This window comes from Pelodiscus sinensis, chromosome 1, assembly GCF_049634645.1.
Source record: "Pelodiscus sinensis isolate JC-2024 chromosome 1, ASM4963464v1, whole genome shotgun sequence".
In the NCBI taxonomy this organism is placed as follows: Eukaryota; Metazoa; Chordata; order Testudines; family Trionychidae; genus Pelodiscus; species Pelodiscus sinensis.
This window is the reverse complement of record NC_134711.1, coordinates 124,856,682-124,878,866: the sequence shown is the minus strand read 5'-3', so window position 1 is coordinate 124,878,866 and position 22,185 is coordinate 124,856,682. Positions and strand designations below refer to the sequence as shown.

At 34.4% G+C, this 22,185-nt stretch overlaps 1 long non-coding RNA gene across 2 annotated transcripts; it reads left to right on the top strand.

Moving 5' to 3' along the window:
• Window positions 1-3,047: 3,047 nt before the first annotated feature.
• LOC102450967 (uncharacterized) lies at window positions 3,048-17,729 on the top strand. Of its 2 annotated transcripts, none has more exons than XR_012896307.1 (3): window positions 3,048-3,806; window positions 6,085-8,493; window positions 12,572-17,728. It is a non-coding gene; the product is annotated as an uncharacterized LOC102450967 (long non-coding RNA). The 2 variants fall into 2 exon arrangements; XR_012896308.1 differs by having other exon boundaries at window positions 3,074-3,806; window positions 6,085-6,455; window positions 12,572-17,729.
• The last annotated feature ends 4,456 nt before the right edge of the window (window positions 17,730-22,185 follow it).

Genomic DNA, 22,185 nt, shown 5'->3' with positions numbered 1-22,185 from the left:
TTAAGTGTGAAGACTTTGCCAAATTGAGAAGAGTTTCAGGGTTATGACAAGAACATCTACATCCACATGTTGTTCTGGTCTATATATGGCATTACATTATAAAGGTATTATAATTGTATAAGTTAATTCATTAATATTTAGTGTCCCCTATACTAGAACAATTCTGAGTAATCGGAAACAATACATATGAAAGCCGAAAATGCGTATGCCAAAATGCACATTTCTAAGACAATCTGGAAAAATTTAATTGCAGTAGGATGCAATTACCAAAGGCCATCACTGAGTAACATTGAAAACTATCAGTTAATAAATGCACACACATGCACACACAAGCACACACACACAAATGAGAGAGGCTAATATAACTAAAGATTGGATGTATTTATAATTGGTCTGAACATAACAGTTTCAGCAACATATAAGTAATTAAAATATAAATCTGAATTTGCCCCACACAACTTTGTTTTGTTTCTTTTCAGGTTTCAGCTGCCTTCTGTTAAAAAAAACCCCCACATCTAAAGGGGAAAATATAAAAGTGCCATTCAACAAAGAAGCTACAGTGTAATCAATGAAGGCAAGACTGGCACAAGTCCTAGAACATTTGCATTCAGAAATAAATGCTGTGATCGACCTTTGTCTGGTTTTAACAGACTGTTGATGGGAGGTATGGACTTGAGAGGGAGAAAAAATGACCCACCCCAAATTAATAACTGTATTGCATCCTTAATAAACTGCAAGTCATCATTTTAAATTAATCTAAACCTTGATGGTCTGACATGCACTGAAGGTTAAAAATAAACAAATACATAGTCAAAAGGCAACCTCCTGATATCCACTAAGAGTTTCTGAAACTTAATTTTCCTGCTTGGTAATTACTCCAGTTGCTCACTACATTGTGGAAGCAAATAAACGTGAAATGTTACCACATGTCAATCAAGATGCATCTAAGTGATGAGAAAGAATCTTACCCTGTGAATGGTGGGGAACAAGCCTCAGGAACCAGATATGGAGAGAGGATGCCAATGCGTTCACCTTGCAGTTCTGCAGTCTCCTGTAAAAGCAGATGGAAGACACTGAGTGAGCTCCACGGTATTTCTTGATTGTGCAAGTGCATGCAGGCCTGGAAGAAGGGAAGGCGGTCCTTACCTAGCAACGGGTTCCAGTTCTCGTCCACATGCTTTCCCTGCCACAACTACCCTTGGCTGCCAGCTCCCAGGAACAACAATAGGAGACTAAATGGGGTGGCATGAAGGGAGGGGGGAGAGAAAAAGGGAGAGAGAGAGAGAGCACGAGAAAGAAAGGGGAGGGGGGAAAGAGAAGCGTGTTAAGCTTGTCTGGTAGTTAACAAGTCTTGAATGAAGAATGTTAGCAAACAGACAAACAGCATGTCTGATGCATGCTAATGGTCCTGGCTTCACTGCTGACACTATGAATAATTCAATAGTCCAAAAAAAAAAAAAAGATCGCCTTATCTTTTCAAATGCCTATAGAGAGAAAAAAAGTATACCTAAACTTTCTCTTTTAAGCCTATATCTACAAAATTCACAGAAAGGTTGGGTAGCCAATAACACTTCTACCAGTGTTGCCGCTTAACATTTCCAATGGCTATTTTTGTTGGCTATTAATTTTCCCCGTTTACCGCCTATTTTATTCCTTTTGTCTTGGAGCTGGCACCTGTCCCAGAGACAGCATTTTACTGCACACCCCTTTTCCCTCCTAAACAGTGAATGAAAGGGAGAGGAGGAACCCTGCAAGGACAAAAATGCCTCACAGTATTTTCCATTTCAGCCATAGTCAGATTACAAGGGGGTTAGAGAACTATCATCCGTCCTTGTTCATATGGCACAGATACCTGAAGCAATTAAAAAATATACCGAAAGAAGCTGATTCCATGAGCAGCACAGGGTTTTGGTACTTAGAAAGAAAACCAACCCACAAATAAAAGCCATCATTCTCTCAGCATATAAACTAGCAAATCCTGATTCATTGCTCAGTCAAATAAATCAATTTCTTTAACCAAGACGGAAAAAAAAAATGGATCAGCAGGGTGGTGGTAAAAATACTTGTAGCTTTAACCTCAACATTGCGATATACTCTAAAGCCAAGCTCAGCACAGAAAACAAGAAAAATACATCCTTTTTTTTTTTTTAAAGGAGAAGGCTAAATAAAGAAGAGAAAAAGAAGATCCTATGTGTAGCGTTTTAAAAGTTCTGCTCTGGCAAAGGCCGACTGAAGAGGAGGCCCTTGCAGCAGGAATGCAAGCTGCAGCAGCAACCTTTTTTCATAGTCCAATCTCCCCCTTGTGAGCGACTACAGCAATCTGGCTAAGAAAGAGGAGGAGTGTATGAGCTAGCGAAACAGAGAAGACTAGAGCTGATGATGAAACGGAGGCACGGCCCTGCGTGAGCAGGCTAGTTTTCATCATACGCAGACACACACACACACATGCACGTACACGGGGGCGCGCGCGCACACACACACACACAGACACACACCACAAGCAGGCATACAACAATGAAATGAAGCACCCCTCCTACAGCAACATTTGCTTCAGCTCTCCTACGTTTGCCTCCAAATCCAGCAAAGCTATTTTTCTTCAACACAATGCAGTCTTGTGTTTAAGATGGGGGTGGGGAAAGACGGAGGGAAAAGGGGAAAAACATGGGAAAGGAATTTTAATACATGCACAATATGACAATAAGTTTAAAAAGGCAGTTCTGCATATTCATCTCTTAATTACAGCCTTTTTCATGAGAAAATATCTGCAGGCATAAAAAAAATGAGGCTCTGTTTCCAAAATTATAAAACGTATTTACAATATTAAGCTATCCATAAACACCATCAAAATGCCTCACAGAAAAATCAGTGTAGTAAATGGGGATTTAGAAAAGCAAATACTGTATGTGACAAAAACTTAGTGATTTTGTTTTCTCATGCCCTTACTTCTAAACCAGCTGCACAGCCAAGCTGAGACTGCTTGGCCCTTATAACTATCTTGGCACAGTGTCAAAAGCTGATAAGCATTTGGGCGAGACAGCTCAACTGCTGTGCTGGAAGAAAAACAGCTGCCATGATTGCTGTTTGATTGAGAGCGCTTACACTCACACAAAAAACACATCGGCCGGCAAAGACGAGCTACAAATACCCAAGGATTCAGCTTTAGAGGATCAACACACATTTCCTGTAAAAAAAAAAAACCCTATTATAAGGTCCCCCCCTCTTTTTTTTAAGAAAACGTACTACGTAGAATTGCTTTTCTTCTTCCCATCCCCCTTCCATAACCTCAAGCAAACTCGAGGAATCATGCCAAAAGTCCCGTTGCTAGTTACCAAGTGCATTTTTTAAACGTCCCTTTGATACTTCTTTCTCTCATGCTTGCTGTGGAATATGCAAGTGAGATAATCTTTCCATTACTTAGAAAAGCAATTAAAAATCAACTTTCAGCTGAACTTTCCTTTTTATTGCGGGGCAAAAGAAAGGGTTTGGGGGGAGAAGAGAAAGAATATTTTTTCCTCTTCCCAGAGCCCAACATTTGGCTTTTTCCATTTGTGGCAGATCACTGTAACTCTATTGTAAAACAACTTCCTGCCCCTTTTGGCACAAGTTCCAGAAGCTGCTAGGCTAAGTTCATAGCACAAACTTTTTCCCCCTTGCTGAAGAAGCAAGACAAAAAAAAAAAGGTCCTTGCTAATTATTTTGCCCTCTTTTTTGCTAATGGATTTATAAGATGAATTTATTGCAGTTCCCTTAAGAATGTGACAAAAGAGACGCCTGTATTCCAGCTGGACATTTCATAAGCTTAAAAGGTGGGGTTATTATATATATATTTTACATTTTTGTTTTAATTTGTAAGTCTTAACATCAGCACTGATACCATACTGAGTTGCTTCATTTGCTGTATTTAATTTGTATATCTACCATAACTCAGATGGCTGACTCAGAATATGCAGCTCCTCTCTACTTTTCATCTGTTTTATACTTTAAGCTACCTCTCCTCTCCCTCTGTCCCTCAACTTATGCTAATGAAAATATCCATCCAAAACCTCTCTCTCTCTGCTAAACACCAGAGATGTTTGCAGTCTCTCTGGTATAACCAAAAGATAAAAAATAAGGCCTCCCCAACTTGCTCTCTCTCTCTCTCTCTCTTTCTCTCTCAGTCTGTGTGCTTCTCTCATAGCAACAGCATTTCCTGGTACGCCTGCTTTGGCATCCATCAGCATTTCTACTCATCCAAGTGTCCTTTTGCGTCACATCTCGCCATTTCAGTTAACCAATGAACTCTCCCTGTTGTAATAATGTGTGTGTGTGTGTGCGCGCGCTTTCTGTTATTGGCATATTCAAAAATTGTTTTATATGCTTTTTTTTTTTTTTTTTACAAAAATGCTGTTTAAACATTTGATTTGCCCTACCATATGAGAGAGAGAGAGAGAGAGAGAGAGAGAGAGAGAGAAAAGAGATCTTGCAGTGTTCAACCTCAGGGTGTCCTCCGCCTGTAAGTATTTTATCACATGAGAAAAGAGGTTAGGTGATCAGTTAAGGAAAGCCATAGCTGTCCCTGTGATTTAATATTTATTCTGCATATGCCATCATCGCTTTCATGACTACCCTTTAAACCAGCTATAAAGTTTCATGTCATTGATTTCAATGGTTTTATGAAATACTTCTGATAAAAATATTTAATGAAGTTTTGTTCCTTAAAATATGGATCAGCAAATAGTGGCAGGAAAAGAAATATGATGGAAAAAAAAAGAAAGCTGAGTTGTAACATTTTATTCCCTTGCAATAACTGAATTCCCCCCAAAGAGACTTTTCTCCAGGCTTCTCTGAAAAACTCACTGTCCTGCAAGATGGAGTAAAGGTGTTTTAAGTCAGAGTTTTTCTAAAAGTTAGCCCCATTTACATTTTTCATAAACTCAGTGACTCAAGCGTCCATTATTTCAATGGTCTGACCTACTGTCACTTGCAAAGATAGGTGAACATATTTTATAATTGATTCTGTTTAAAAAGAACATAACTTCCAAAATTACCAAACTCCTAGGATGTTCCCTGCCTGAGTACTCACTCACAAAAGCCATACTGGTAAAATCACAATCTATAAGGTACTTGACAGAACATATTTTCCTGCTACACATAATACAGAATATGAAAACCATCTTCCCTTTTGCAAACATAACTTTTATTACATTTGATCTTTTAAAGCAATGCATCAGCCAGTTCTAGAAAGTCTAATTCAGTATATGTGGTTTTCTACCAAATGAGCCATAGCTGAGCTGTGCTGCATCCTGAATGACTACTGAAATATTTAAAGACTCACTTATAACCAACTTTCCCAAACAACTTCAAGATCTTGAGAAAGAACTCACTCAACCACTAATATCCTAAATAAGATAATATTTCTTTCTTTAAGTCAAATACACACTTTATAATATATGCTTACCAATTTTTTTTATAGTGTGAAACCACAAAATGTTTTTAATATTTGTTTTGGGCGCATCACAATACAAAAATGTCTATGTGAGTATCACATCGCAGAATGACAAAACATCCAGATACTCTCTTCTACCCTTCTTTTTGCTGAAGATCATGTTTAAGAATCATGAGCCAAGTGTGTAGTAGTTTATAAATAATATGCCAGTGCATACAGAGTGCAGGCAGATACATGGGTCATCAATTCGGACAATTAAAAACTGTAAGAAAAATAAACTTGGGATGCTAAACACATTGAACATTAGAACAGTTTTTGTCCAGTTTTGTATTGCTAATCTTAAACACTGACATGACATTCACTGTGTCATGCATTTGTCAGCACACACAGGGAACTGTTATAATCCACATACAAAAGAAAGCAGACTGTACTTCACTGTGTATCCAACAATTTTGTACTTCTGACACACATACAAATAGGATTTCCCATTTTTTTGAATGGCTGGACTAAATTATCCAAAGGTAGTTGCTTTCACTTATGTTCATTTAAGATGATTCTCTAAATGCATGTTAGTTTTTGTTTCTCAACATCTTATTATTAATTTTTGTCCATTCAATGCCACAATAAAATGCCTCTCCTCTCTGTCTTCCAACTTTTAGTAAAGTAAGAAACTGAAGACAATCAAGCACATCTTTATTCTGTGTCTGAACTGGGAGAACTTTTGGGGGATGGAAGAGGAAGAACTAAAATGTATCTTACATCATGAAACTACGGTGACAACTGCAGAACTGACGTTAATTTGAATTTATCTCAGAACTTACATCTGTTACCATAACCCTAACTTAAGAGTGAAAGTAATCAAATTTTAGGTCACTGAACAGAAAAATTAAGGTTTGGAAGAGATAAGGGCAAACAATTTAATTCCATTCACCATTCTGAATGGAGGAAGGATTCCATAAAGGGAAGTGGAAACATTATTTTAAGGTCCATTATCTATGAATGAATTCAAAAAAATATAGTTAACATGAAGGTGATATTTTGATATTCAAAACTGTATACATTGTATAATTAAAATGAATATGCATATACATTGGGAAAGCTGACCCAATTAAGCAAATTATTTTTCTACAGGAAGTCTCTGTAAAAAGGTTTAATTGCATGTCTTAGAAAATCCATTTTTAATAATGTCCAAGATAATAATTTTTGTTATAAGTGACAACACTGAGAATTCTTCCTATATAACAGAAGGTTTTTCTTTTTTAAGACACTTCCCAAAAGTTCAAACTAAATTTTAGAAAAGCAAAGCAACCTTACCACTTGTCCTCCTGAAACTCAAGGTAACATGCAAAATCAAACTTACTGGTCATTTTACAACCTGTACAGTATTTACATATTATTCAGTCCTGTTTTAATAGGCTTCTGACCTAGTTTTATATAATACCATTTAACATCAATGGAACAGTGGCAGTTTAATGATGGGGAGAAAGGACCCCTAAATACCTACATAACAAATAAAAACAATTTTAAAACAAGTGTTTCCAAATGTGTAAAGGTAGTTTGAATAAGAATAAATTTCAACGATATTTTCCTTAAAAACAAAATAAAGCATTTTGCAAAGTCTTTTTCTTCATTACACTGTATTTTAATAGAAATGTTTTATAGAAAACTTGGCATTAAAATGATATCAACACAAATGAAACTCTGGCAGGAAGACAATTTTTTTCAGGAAGAAAGCATTAAACAGTGCATTGCATTAGCAGTTTTGAAAAGTGTGCTAACCAATATGTTTCTGGTTCTTTTGTAATTATTTTTAAATGTACACAACAGTGTGCTTAAAACTGGAAGTACTGTATCAACATTTTGTCCTATGTACTGTATTGATGAGTGCTCTCACCACAAGCATAGAATCAAAACACAAGATCAAATGTTGCTTACTGGCTCCTATTTAGTTGTCATAAATATACTGCATATTTTGCATCTGGTAATTTCATTGCAGTGGATATCTGTGAGGGAAAGCTAACCTTGAAACTGAGAAACTATATAAAGTAGTGTATTTTTGACTTTTAAAGGACAAGGGAACATCTGAAAACTTACAGCATATGATCAATTTTTAATCAATAACTGTACATGCATTTTTGAAATTCAATATGGCTTTTCACATTATATATTAATTCAAGATCTGATGAACTGAAATTTATTTTTAATTCAGGAATTAGACTATATAGCTTTGCAGGATGGGTTATCGTCATTGATAGTCTAAGTCATTCCTTTAAATATCTTTTAATAGAAAGCAGCATACCATAATAAAATATATGTTAATTTTTATATAATGTTTATAAAACATACACATCTGCTCTGAAATTTGCAAACAGTCTATTCCACAATCCTCACTCCGGTTTGAGTACAAGATGTGCTACTGAAATCAACAAATATTTAAAAAAAATAAAAAGTCAATCTACACACACAAAAATCTGTTTCCTTAATTTTGTGATTTTAGTTGTAATAAGTTTCAATACCCAAATTAGTCAAACAGGAACAATTATCATGGATTTACAGTGTAAGAATTAGCTGCTTCTATTATCAGTGAAGGGATCTATGTAGTTATACAGAATGATAAGGGAGCCACATTGCAAGTTCCAGAACACTGTATTTCATGCATAAAATGTGACTTTGCTAGTTGTTAAAATGACTCATTGTGGTATTCACTATTTCTCCTTTGAAAGCAAGTGATTGTTGAGGGGCATTGTTAGTTTTATATAGGTGTTTTTGTTACAATTTTTAAATAGAAGAAATAGAGCACACTGTTTGCTTTTTTTTTTTTTTTAAATAAACACTAAGGGGCCAAATTCTTTTGCCACCCTTACTCTTGTTCAGAAACACCCTATTCAGCAAGTAGCCCACGGCAATCAACACATATTTAAAGAAGATGAAATAAATGCTGCAAAGCCCAAGTTTAAAATACTTCTTCACAGCTATTGAAGGTCATATTTTATGCACCAAGCTTAATATCTTCGAAATGTTGAGTGATCTCTATTATTCTGTACAATAATACTTTTTCACCTTCACTGGTAAGTGACATGAACTAATTTTTATGATGTATGTTTTCTACTCTATGTTAGTGCCTATGGCAATAATTCTATTGTGATATCATTGGTGAACTTAGGATCACAGTATGTTACTGGTTTTTAAGCAGAATTCTCCACTGATTTAAATAGGAGTTCTGCTTAAAATGATATAGCATTTTAGCTAGTCTACAGAAACAAATTCCGAAGAAGGAAAAACTCACTGTTAAACAATTCATAACAAGCAAAAATGTGTTAGCAAACATATATGCTTTAATTGTTAATGAAGTCCATAAAAACAAGATTTAAAATATTTTAATCCTGTAAATTACCATATATTTTCATGAAAGGTAGTAAATTCTCTGAGAATATGATTGCAGTGAACTAGAGTTTGCATCTTTAAATTATAAGGAGAGGAGTAGCATTTTCCAGGATAGTTATAATAAATGAGAAAATAAGGTACAGTACCAATTATTAGAAATGGCTATAAACAAGAAAATTTCAATAATACCTGGATGGGCTTTAAATAAAACATATATTAAACAATAAAATATTTTTTATTTACAGATATTTGTATTTATGCAAGATTCTATAAACATATAGTTAATGTTATCCAGTTGCAAACTGATTATTCAAATTCTTTATGTATTATATGTTTAACTTTAGTTTTATAAGTTCAATTAAGTATATATCGTTCTTTACCCAATATATAATATAGAAGATGATACACAAGATTAATTTTAATTTTATCTACCTAGCTTTGTTGTATAAAATGTTGAAACTCAAATCCAAAATTTTAAAGAAAGAAATATTTAGTAGTGGTGGAATTAAGCTTTTTTTCACAAAAGAGAATCTCTTAATGACACATAGCAGTAAAACCTGTTAGACATATTATTTTACCTACTTAAATAATACTTTAAAATAATCATGAATATTTTCACGTTTTAAAAGTCTGTGCTCAATTTTCAACAGAGACAGCAATTAAGAAAGGTAGGTGTTGATCAAAGGTCACCTTATTCATTAAATCATATTTATAATCTGACTTCTATTATGTTATCAGAGAGGGGATTTATTTTTCAGTTTAGTCATATTATACATACTAAAGTTATTGAATGTTAGCAATTTTAGCCATTACTATAACCCTTACTCTTACTAGGAGATATATGAATTAAAGTTTGTGAATTTTATACTGTGAGATGTGCTTCAATAAGTAAGAATATATACACATATGTGACCAGATTTTTTAATATGTAAAGGTGTCTCCATACAGAAAAAATATACCATAGCTATTAAATGTACCCACACATTTCATATTTAGCAGATATGGTAGAAAACATAAAAAGAGCATTAAGAATTGGGAAAAATGTCCCAAAAAAGAAAGAAAATATGAATAGAGGATCAAATTCTGATCTGAGTTGCACTGGTATAAATTCAGAGGAACTCTGCTGATATTGACGCTACTGATGGATTCACATCAGTATAATAAAGAGCAGTTTTAGCCAAAAGGCCTCAACTCAGCCTATTCTATTTTGAAACTGCAAAATGTATTGTCCTACAAAATGAAGTCAATTACCCAAATCAATGTTGCATATGAATATGTTTTCTAAAAGTGTTACAGCTCCAACAGAATTTTTATTCTGCTATAATATTGCAGCAAATCTTAAATGAACTGCAAAGAATTCTGTTTCCTAATTATTCTTATTTTAGTTTTATTGAAAATTAAAACAGCAACAAACAGCATCTATATAATTTTAAAAGTATTTGATATTTTAATAATGGTTACTGCAGCACAAAATCCAAACAAAGTTATCAGAACACTTGATGTACAGAAAATTTTCACAAACTTTTTCTATGCTACATAAATTGATAATATTTATTATGAAATGGCATTAGCAATAAAAAATGCCATGAAAACTGGTTAACTGATTTTATTCAGACAACAGTCAACAGTTATTTCAGTTGTTTCAAAATAATCCTTTTCAACATATGAAAGCTCTCAGAGTACATTAGTGACAAATACCATGACATTTAAAAATTAACCATTTTCTGCTAGGAATAAATCCATCTCTTAATTGTAGTAAAATAGATTGTACGTGAATAAAAGATAAATTCAAAATTGCACCTTTCAATATTTTTATTTTAACATAATTATTTTCACTTTAGCAATAGTATCCCATCATTTGGGTCCACCAAAGAAGTTCCAAAACAACTGTGCTGTCAATGAGCTAGTGCAAGTGACTAACATAATAAAGAAATCTAGTATAATTACAGAAACACCTTTGTCTCTTGGCAACAAGGCAGTGATTATTTTTGGTAGAAAAACAGACTTCTCTCTGATTCATTTATAAATACATCACCTTTTTAGAGAGCTTTCTATGCTAATTCTAGTATCAAAATTGTCCTCTAACACCATTATCAATAATTCTGTGATAGTAATGGAAGGAAATTTACTATTAACTGCTTTAACAAAACATTGTGATGATATTTTATTTTAAAAAATGTGTATTTACACACGTCCATTATATATCCTACATGTGTGTACATATATTTACATACATGCAGCATTTAACCAATTACATGTCTACACTGACACATTTTTATATGTTTATACATTTTTGAAGCATTTCCTAGTATAAAGGCCTGTGGGTGTACAATCTTGTTTAATACAAATTAAAGTATTTCGCTAATACTACAAAAAAATAGTAACAATTTACATTTTTTTGCAAAACCATAAATACAAATGTACTCCTTCTTAGTCCTAATTCCACCATACTTTCCCTCCTCACTATATTAAAAACTAAAGTTAAAAAAAACCCTGAATATTACCATGAAGCTTTCAGGAATGTTCTTGACCTATAAGAAGCATAGGCAATTTCAAATAAAGAGTGTACAAGTTTTTAAACATGGCACCTGAATTAGTGCATGTATTATTCCCAACAGCTAATACCTAACATCATCACAAATTAACAGATTATACTACAAGAGGAATCTTTTAACCCTTGAACGCTAATTTAACCTGTTTGGTCCTAGATCCATAGTATATGTACATTTTGCTATTAAATTAATGGCACTTATGAGCTCAGACTTTTCAGCAGCACTGAAGCAATTAAGGCAATTGGCATAACTCAGAAATTTTTGTTTAATGGAGTATTCCACATACCTACACATGCAGAACAGAATTTTATTCTCAGTTCCACAAAACAAAGCTCAATAACAATATTCTGTTCTCCTTTTGTGCACAGAACTTCCATTGGCAACACTGAGTTTTCTTCACGTGGAAGGAGATTGGAATATTTGCATGGAGATTAATAATGTGGAACCTCACATTTTATTGTGTTTTGATAACATTTGATAAAATGTTATTGTATGTTTTGTACTTATATGGATTCCAACACATAGAAAGATGTGTGGACATGTGTGTTATTTACACATTGAATGATTTTTATAGGAATATTAACCAAACTCATGCAAATTTGACCCCTTCTGTACTGTCAGAGCATAGCCATTAAATGGACAAGCATTTAGGTCAGTCGAAAAAAAATTAATCTCTCAAAAAAAATATTCTGTGCTTAAATCCCTGTATGATACACCATTCTTTGAATGTATAGGCCCTAATAGTAACATTGTCTTTTTTTTTTCCTGGAAGAGAATGCCATTTGACTAGTGTATACCATTTTTCTTGACAAAGCAGGGTGAATCTCTGCAGTAGAAAAGAAGCATGTAATTATACTACTACAGAAAAAAATCCCAGAAATGACAGCACTTATATAGAATACTATTTTATTTTCAACTATGAAATGGCACAACTCTATGCAACTATATGCACATGTAGCATTTTAACTCAATTCACAGGAAAAAAAGGCAAAGGAACAAATTCCATCCTGGGATAAAAGTGGATAGACATATTTCCCTTAATTTCAACAGAATTGTGCCCAATTCTAACAGACCTAAATGTATTCCAGGCAGTTTAGCGTTCAGGAAACCGTTTACCACCCTTAAAAAAATACTCAGCAGTTTGTATATTAAAGCCAAAACCTCACCAAATTCCCAAACTAACAGTAATTTTTCCCTTTTTTTCCTCCAGGTCAAGTACAGTGAAAATAACTACTCAAGGGACCAACAAAAGTCAGTTGCATAATAGAGCTGGTCATCAAAATAAGGTGGAACCACAGTGAATTCAATACATTTGGGGATTGTTTTGAGGAGAGAGTCGCAACTGATGAAGCTGCATAACAACACTGGCTCCTTCATAAGTTTCACTGTGTAAATCACATTTAGAATCCATAATGTTGTTAAAGTGCTACGTATATTTATTTTTGTAATCTGTATAACATTTATCGCTGTAGTGGCAATTAATTAAATGTCAGATTATCTTGAAGGAGAACCAACCTAGCTATTGAGATCTACAATGCATATGAGATTATTAAATTGTTAACAGTGACACCAATACTACAGAATCAACTTTAACATCTGCAATGGAGTGTTTGTCACTTTCGTACACCCTGACAGAGATAAAGTTATTTTGAAAAGAGTGAAAACTACGGTTGAATCAACTACTAGGAGAGGAGGTTAAATGTTCAGAAAGCACTTCAGCAAGAAAATATCCATAATGTCCCCATTCAGTTTGATGATTTAAGAGGTGGTATCTTTTGGTATGTACCAAAAACACTTAATACTACATAATACTGGATAGATTATTTACTGAGAAAATTGAAATTAACTGTAAGACATCTCTTAATGAAAGAAAAACTTGTTTACTAACAGAAATCTTAATGTGACATTGTCAGATCAACTGAGGTGCTCATTTTAGTTTTTAAAGAGAAAGGAGCATTTTACAAAACTTAGATTGAAAGAAATATTTTCTTTATTTTTCTAAAAGTTCCAGTTCTAGAAGTCTTTTTGTTTAGATCAAACATTCCCCTATAAAGTCAGCACCCCACACATTGTATCTCTGTACTAGTACATTACAACTAAAATATGAAAAGTCACTAAACAAAGCACATAAGAACTCGCTCATCTATTTTCACTCCCCAAACTAAGCATACAGCAAAAAGGCAAACAATATGACTGCCTGTATGCAAAAGGTGAAAAGTTATTTTCTATTTTCAATATTCAGTATTCTAAATATAGCTTGTTAACACTGGAAAGGAACTTAAATATATAAGATTTCTGACCTGACAGTGATCCTCCTATTAGACAACATAGGACATAATACACATTTTTAAAAATTCTGAATTGTGTGAAAACATTAGGTTATTGAACAGAAAGATTTTAAAAATCTTTTTATGTGTCACTATCTAAATATTTTATTTTTGCACTTCTCTTCATTTGGACAAGGAAAAGTTATTGGCAAATTTCAGTGTTTTATATAGTCACTTTTATTTGCCATTTCTCATGTACTAGCACCAGACTGTTTGCTTGGTTCCATAGCAGAACCATTCTCAGTAAGATCAAATAAAAAAATCATAAACATTCTATTTGTAATGGGTTTTGTTTCAATCACCTTATTTTCTGTTTTATTACTCAATCCAAATTTTGGACCTAAAGTAGCTGACAGTTATCATTTAAATACACATAATTCCCAAAATACATTATTTTGTTTTAAAGACAAGAATTTTTTTTTTTAATTTGAGATTGATAGAATTCAAAGAAAAGAAAGTTTCAAAAGGAGTGAACTGAAAGGATCAGGCAAAAATAAGTGACAGATTATTTGCAGTCTTGCTGAAGCATTACATTTTCTAGGCTATATTTATCTTTGTTCAAATAGGTCAAATTCTTACTATATCATACAGCTCAATCACATGGCCCTGGTCCACTGGAGGGAGTTATTTCAAAATAATTCCCTTTATTTTGAAATAATAAGCGGAGCGTCCATAGTACCATGCCCATTATTTCAAAATGACAGTCTGGTTATTTTGAAATAACTACTCCTGCTTTCCATGAGGAATATCGCTTATTTTGAAATAGTTATTAGATGCTCCACTGTTGCTATTTTGAAATATCTACTCCCCAGAGTCATTCCAAGTAATTATTCCCCAGTGCTTCCTGGGACTCAAAATCAAGACATCGTGTCCACATTAAGGGAGCCTGCCTCGGACTAATTTCGAGGCTTCTCTGTAGTTTGGACATGCTATTTTGAAATAATTATTTCAGGAGTTATTTCTAAATAATTTCCCAGTGTAGACATGTCCAGGGAGAGTGTTGGTGAGGAATGGAGCACTTGATAGAAACCAATCCATTACTGGTACACTCCCTCCTCCTCAAGGAGAAGAGTCCTGCACAACTGACAAATTTATGTTGAAAATCTACTAGCACTGCTCTAACCTCTCTGTCAACCCCTGTCCAAAGCCCCTCACTATTCAACTTTTTGGAAGTCCCAACGTAATTGTGCACTACTTGACTTTGGGGGTCTCTAACTTCTGCACAGACTCTCCATATTCTCCTCCCGCAGTATTGCATGAGATTACTATGGACCAGACCTCTATATGCACCCCCACATTCACTCACCCACCCATGGTGGCATGAACAAATGCAAGCAAGATTGACCCAGATTATGCCAATGACACAGACATACAAGCACCCAATACAAGGTGTAGGGCATATTAATGGAGTGGTCCAACTGGAGTCAGTAGAAATACTTACAAGTAGCAAACACAGCAGCTGCTAGTGTTGTCAGGCTCAAATCCTTCACCAACAGCAACATAGTGAATGCAATTCTCTGCTCCAATACACCAAATACAGCCAACATACTCCATGGTTTTTAAGGGAGTTACACTTAGTAAAAAAGTGGCATAACGGGGTGGAGATTCAAAGTCAGTAAGGCTTGATTTATCAACGTTTGAGGGTAAATAATTATTTTAATACATATTTTAGCCCTGTGCTTGCACTTGAATCTATTCTTGTAGATAGGCACACAGATCATTAAGCTTCATCACTGTGATATTATTATATTTTTATGAGTGTAATATTGCAAGTTTTTATTCAATGCCTTTCTGTGCAGTTTTAATCCTGCTGTGTTTTAGACAATTTTGTTAAGTCATCAGAGACTAATGGCTTTATCTTTGCAAAGAAAGAAAAATTTGTAGTATCATATTTTTATTCAAGATATATGTGTTCACAGGTTGAAGAATTATTTGGTGATCTCACTACTTTCTTTAATAGATTTCATTAATGAATGGAGAATATCACACAGAAGAAACAGATGGCTGTACATAACAACATATATATCTTTCAAATGCATGAAATTTTTTGTAGGAAGTAATAGCTCTCTATAAAGTAGTTGAGAAATTTCATAGTGGTTACTGATTCTGCTTTCAATCATGTAAATCAAGAGTAACCTTTTGAAGTCAACAGGGTCACATTGATATAAAACCAATTTAAGTGAGAAAAGAATCTAGTACACTTATGCGCCATCCTTTACATTTTACATAGTTATCCACTCTATTTCATATGCTCCCTCATTATTTAGGGAGTTCAATGGCTGTGTTGGCCAAATAAGGACCCTGCTTTTGCATGCTGGTATATCCCATACATTGAGGATGTCTTTGGGCATAGGTGAAAAATCTTCAGACAGAGTATATACATATACTGACACATTTCTTTTCAAGTTGTATTTTGAGATAATATCTATGCCTCCAAATGCCCATCTATAGTATCTCAGTTACCATATTTTAGGTTTCATTTTTTAGACAAATGCAGTAATTTTCATTAATCTAATAATGCTCTGATGAGAGAATCAAGACTAACAAATTACAAAAATAATGTTAAAGTAATTGCAAGTTCTTTACCATCAGTTAAAAATGTGAACAGCTGTAAGTTTGTCAAATCAGAGAAATAAAGCACTTGCACATGCTGCACTGGAATTATCCGAACAATGTGTTTTTGCCAGAATAAAGCTAATAACAATGAAAAAGGAGTAATTATATAAACACGGGCAAATGAAATGGTTAATCCAATTTAAAAAGATATTTTTTTGTTTGGTATAAGTACAAGTATTCAAGAGTTTTACATGAAGTAAATGTGATACTGTGCCATTCTATGCCAGCACGTGCCTAAATTAGTTCTCCATTTTGTGGTGGCCCATTGAGAGCAATTCCTATTGAGAAGTGAACAAAGGCCATGACCTCTGGGTCAGAGTGTAATGCAGGAAGCATGACCTCCTCTTTGTTCAGTATAGCACTATTTACTTTGCCTAAGTAAAGATCACCAATACATTAACTAAAGAGGATTAAAAAGGTCATATCCCTAGGGCTGTAGCTCAGGCAAGTGGCAACTCTCTTTAATCACCAGATCATTTGACTTATTTTTTTTCAAATACAAGAACATACAATTAAGCTTCAATGAGATATAACTATAAAAGCATCAAATACATTTTAAAAAAAATCTAAAACAGAATTGCCTTTTAAAAATGTGTATGTCTGCACTGCTAGCAGATCTAATTGTTTTATTTTTAAAACAGCCAAAAGTATTTTTAATAAAAAATATAATTTTTCACCATTATCTTCTGATAGATTCTGAGTTGACTTGTTCATATCTCATAGAAAATAATTATTAGAAACTGAAAAATGTTTTGGTTTGGTATCATATTAATTTATATATCTTTAATACCTAAACAGTCAATATAAAGTGTTCCATTTGTAACAGACAAATACAACTTGTATTACAAAATAATCATCTTGCTAGTTTGTTTTAAGTAGGCTAAATTAATTTCTGTCGCTTTTGGTGTTAAATTTTATGAAATGTGACTATTTATTTATAATATTATGCATAAATGCCCTTACTGATAATACTGTCTTACCAAACCGTGGAGTGAATGACTCACTGTATTGTATTTACAGTACATGGGAGGCAGTGTGGCATAGTGGAAAAAGCACCAGACTAAGAGCTCAGGAAATCTGGCTCTACACAATAAACAGCTGCAAAATGGGGATAAAAATACCCTTTTTATAGCGCTTTTGCTTTGAGATCTATGGATGAAAAGTGCTATGTAGAACTATTTCAATTATTTACTACTCTGTAATTAAATTTCAGTGGGCCTCCATGTTAAATAGTTTCTTGCTTTGCAAGCAGTTTCACTGAAATTATGGATTACTTGTGAAGAAAGGTGCTATGCTGGGTGAATATGTTTATTAATGCTAGGCCTGTACCAGCTCTGGATTTTTAGAATTAATTGTACTTTGGATACCTTAACATTGTACATTAGGAAACATCCTTGTAATATATTATCAGTAAAATACATTTTATGGTGATATGGTCCATCATGTTCTAGGTACTCTCATCAATTACACAATATGGAGAGGAGTCAATATATAAGGGGGAAAAGGGTCATAAGATTGTGTGGAGGGGAGCAATGCCTACACAAAATACTTCTGCCACTATTGCACAGATAATCTTTACACAGTTGAGGTCCTAGTAGAAATTGACAGGAGACAAGGCAGGGGACCTGCACTGGCACAGAGCCTGTAACAGTGAGTATAAAAATGACAGCAAAAATCCAGAGCTTAATTTTGGCTACAATTAGCATTAGTTATACAAGATACCCATGAATGAAGTTTAGAACATCCAGCTCTAGAGACAGACAGAGAGAGAGAGAGAGAGAGAGAAAGCTACTGGCAGCACCAGTAAAAGAGGTAGCCATACTGTTCGATGTGAGGAGAGACCCAAATTCACAGATATCTGCTCCATACATCAACTTTGGGGCTAAGGTTTCCTGTGTGATCCCGATCTGAACATAGGAGGCCCTGTCCCTGGTTCTTCCATGAGGCTGCTCACTCCATACACTAGAGGGAGGATGTTAGAGAGATGTCATGCACTTTACCTCAAGAGGCTTCACAAATAAGTTTTTCCTCTTTCACAAGGTTTTCCATAGGAGGTGCCCATGCATTTAATGATACTCCAAAATAATATAAAAATAAACAAAATTGAAAAGCTATTTAAAATTATAACTCTCTCTCTCTCTAAATATATATATATATTTATATAAACTCAAGATAATGACATTTGTTCCCTCTTTTACCCACATCCATTGCTACTAGGAAATTAAGGGAGCAAATAAGGAGGATAAAAGGCATTGCACAAAATACTGATTATGACCTTGAGCTCTATTTGATCACACAGAAGAGTAAGCACACCATCTCTCACTCACCTCCATAACCATATTAGCTTGGCTTCTTGGTCAGGTATCAGGGGCTGCACTTCTGATACTGCACTGCAAGTGTGAGGGGAGTGGGTGGGTTTTTGTTTTCTGTCCCTCCAACACCTTTACACTGTCCAGCAGATGTTGCTTGGTGCCAGATGAGAAGGGGAAATTAAATTGCATCTCAAAAAGCAGAGAAATAAAATATTCTTCCCTCCCTAGATCAAGGAAAACCCAGGGAAGAAATATGACTATATGAGACATAATTCTTGCCAGAGCTGTTTTGGGGATGGAGCAGTTTCCATATAGTCTCTAACTCTGGACTGAGCTGAGCCTCATGGTTTAATCTTCCATTTAAAAAATTCTTTGTATCTGCCTGAAGCACATAAGTCAATGGGATGACACCTATCTCAGACCTGAATACCTTTTTGGAAGATATTCTTTAACCAAACACAAATAGGTGATTTGTGATATAGAAGAAGTCAGACTACAGGATCTTTTGGTCCTTCTGGCCTTAAACTCTATGGCTGCATCTAGACTGGCATGATTTTGCGCAAATACTTTTAATGGAAAAGTTTTTCCGTTAAAAGTATTTGCGCAAGAAAGCGTTTATACTGGCATGTGCCTTTGCACAAAAGATTTGCTTTTGCACAAAAGCATCCATGCCAGTGTAGACACTCTCTTGCGCAAGAAAGCTCCGATGACCATTTTAGCCATTGGGCTTTCTTGTGGAAGAAATTAACGTTGCTGTCTACACTGGCCCTCTTGCGCAAGAATACTTGCGCAAGAGGGCTCATCCCTTAGCGGGAGTGTCACAATATTTGCGCAAGAACCACTAATTTTGTACATTACAAAGTCAGTGTTCTTGTGCAAATACTCACAGCCAGTGTAGACAGGTGGCAAGATTTTATGCAACAGCAGCTGCTTTTGTGCAAAATCATGCCAGTCTAGACACACCTGTTAGTCTCTCCCTTTATTACCTGATTTATTGTGCCAAACAGGAAGTGCTGTAACAATCTTTATAGAACAAGAAGCCATCAGGACTAGATTATATATCTATATCTAGATATCTCTACACACACATACACACAAATTACATGCCACTGACCCTTATGCTACTACCAGGTACACTGACTAAAAGGGTTACTCTACAAAGTATAACTTTTATATCTAAATGAAGATAATTTAATCAGGGGAAAGCAGCCTGGTTTACAAAAAGGAAACATGTGCCTTTCTTATCTACTAGATTTTTTTTATCAGGTTAACCAAAGAATATGATATTATTTGTGGATTTTCAAATATGCTTTTAACAGGCTGCATAGAAAACAGAAGACTAAGATTTAGAATTAGAAACTGGCTAAGAGACCGTAAACAAACAGTAGGAATAAAAGGTCAATTTTCAATAGGGCGAATGTTTACTATAGTATAGCCTAGGAATTTGTACTCAGATCAGTGTTTAAAATACTATTCAATGGTTTGTAAAAGTAGGTGAATGAAGTAGCAACATTTACTGATGAGATTACTCAAGACTGTGAGGAACTTTGGAGGAATCAGACAAAGCTAGCTGAATGTGCAGCATGGTGACATAATGAATTCCTATGTTGACAAATGCCAAGTAATTCATATTGTTGGGATCTAAATTAAGCATAACTATTGAAGAAAAAGACCTGGCAGCTCAGAGAAAACCCCATTAATTGTGGAGCAATGGTTCAAATGCCAAGCATTAGGCTGAAAAAGAAATAAGGCAGCAAGCAATATTGATAATGTTTGAATTCCACCATGTATTAATCAATGGTAAATTCTTTTAAAGTCCTGTTGATCATCTAAAAAATATAACAGGACTGCAGAGGCAGGCAACAACAATGACTTAGAGGCATCAAAAGATATCCATATGAGTAGAGAGCAGAAAAATCAAAACTATTTAGATTAGAAAGGAGATGGATAAAGTGGGACATGATAGAGATACACCAATTATTGCACTGGGAGAGAGAAAATAAGCACTGTATTCATATATTTTTCTGAGGCACACAATTAAATTCAATCAAAGCAATAAACTAAAAACTTTTACAGTGACTATTTTTAACACAGCACATAATTGACCTTTGGAACTCATTGCCACTCCATAATATGTCATTCGGGAGTTCAGTAGGATTAAAAAAGGATTAGACATTTACATGGATTATGAGAATATCCACAGATATGTTAGGATAATTATTTTTAGAGGGGATATAAACCCCAATACATTAGGGCATAATACAATCACTGACTAACAGGGGTATGAAGAAATTTCCCGTATCGACAAGTTATTCTAAAGTGGTCCACCATAGGGTTTCTTGCACCCCCTTCTGAAGCACTTGCTAATAGCTGGTCAGAGAGAGGATATCGAATTAGATGGACCACTGACCCAATTTAGTGAAGTAATTCCTATGTTTTAATGTCTTATATGGCCAATGGTAATTAAAGAAAGATGAAAAAATACTTTAAATAATTGAATCCTTTGTATTTGAAGTATTTAAATTTAACTAAAATTAATGGGGTTTTTGTATTTAAATAAAACAGGAAAAATTATTAAATTAGTGGCTACTACTGCATTAATAGTTTCTGACTGAATACATTAATTTATTAATTATTAATTATTAATTATTATTATTATTATTATTATTGTTGACTTCCTCCCAATGTTATTTGCACTGGGCCATTTTATAAAAACAAGCGATTCCAGGTGTGTGAGGCATACTGGGAAATTGCCACATCCAGGATGACTTGTAGCATTTGGCTTTCAGTATTATGCCTAACAATTTACACAACCTTTGACAGCACCTGAGCACAACCCACACCCAGTTCCATTCATAAGAGCAAAAAGACACAGAGCTCAGAGGTGAGATGTTCAAATATAAGGAGGAAGATGATGAAAGGAGATGCCAGAATGCACAAACACATGTCAATAGCTATACAAATGTAATAGCCTTGTTAGCTTCAGTTTGACTACTTCTATGAGTACAGCTATTCACGTTTGCAGGACCAGTGCTCTGAGCATTTATTGGACTGAAGAAAATAGTGAGAGGATAAGATTGAAGCTACTGCAGACAGATGCCTTTTAAAGCTATCCCCCTATTTAAACATTTAAAATTACCATTCTGGAGAGGAAAAAAATCTGTTCTTAAATATTATTTCTTTTTAAATGTAATTCTCTTTCATTCCAATCCCTTAGCTTTTATATTCCTCCAACTGACATCAGGAATATACTGAACTGAACATTTTGTTTGTGATTGGAGATCTTGGTTGTTTGTGGAGCTGATGTGGTTTTCTGTGGTGCGGTGTGTGTATGTGGTTGCAGGGCTCTTTCTCTCTCTCTCATGGAGGGATCAGATCCTGCAACAGTTCGGTGCTGGAATAATGGGAAAGCATATGTGAAAAGATAGTTACATACGTGCTATTGTTTGCAGGATTGATCCTCTAGTTGATAATTACAATAAATAGACACTTCCTTATTAGTGTAAAAAACTTGGCAATGTTCTCATTTTGGTTTTTTTTCCATAATTAATGAAATAATTGAAAAATCA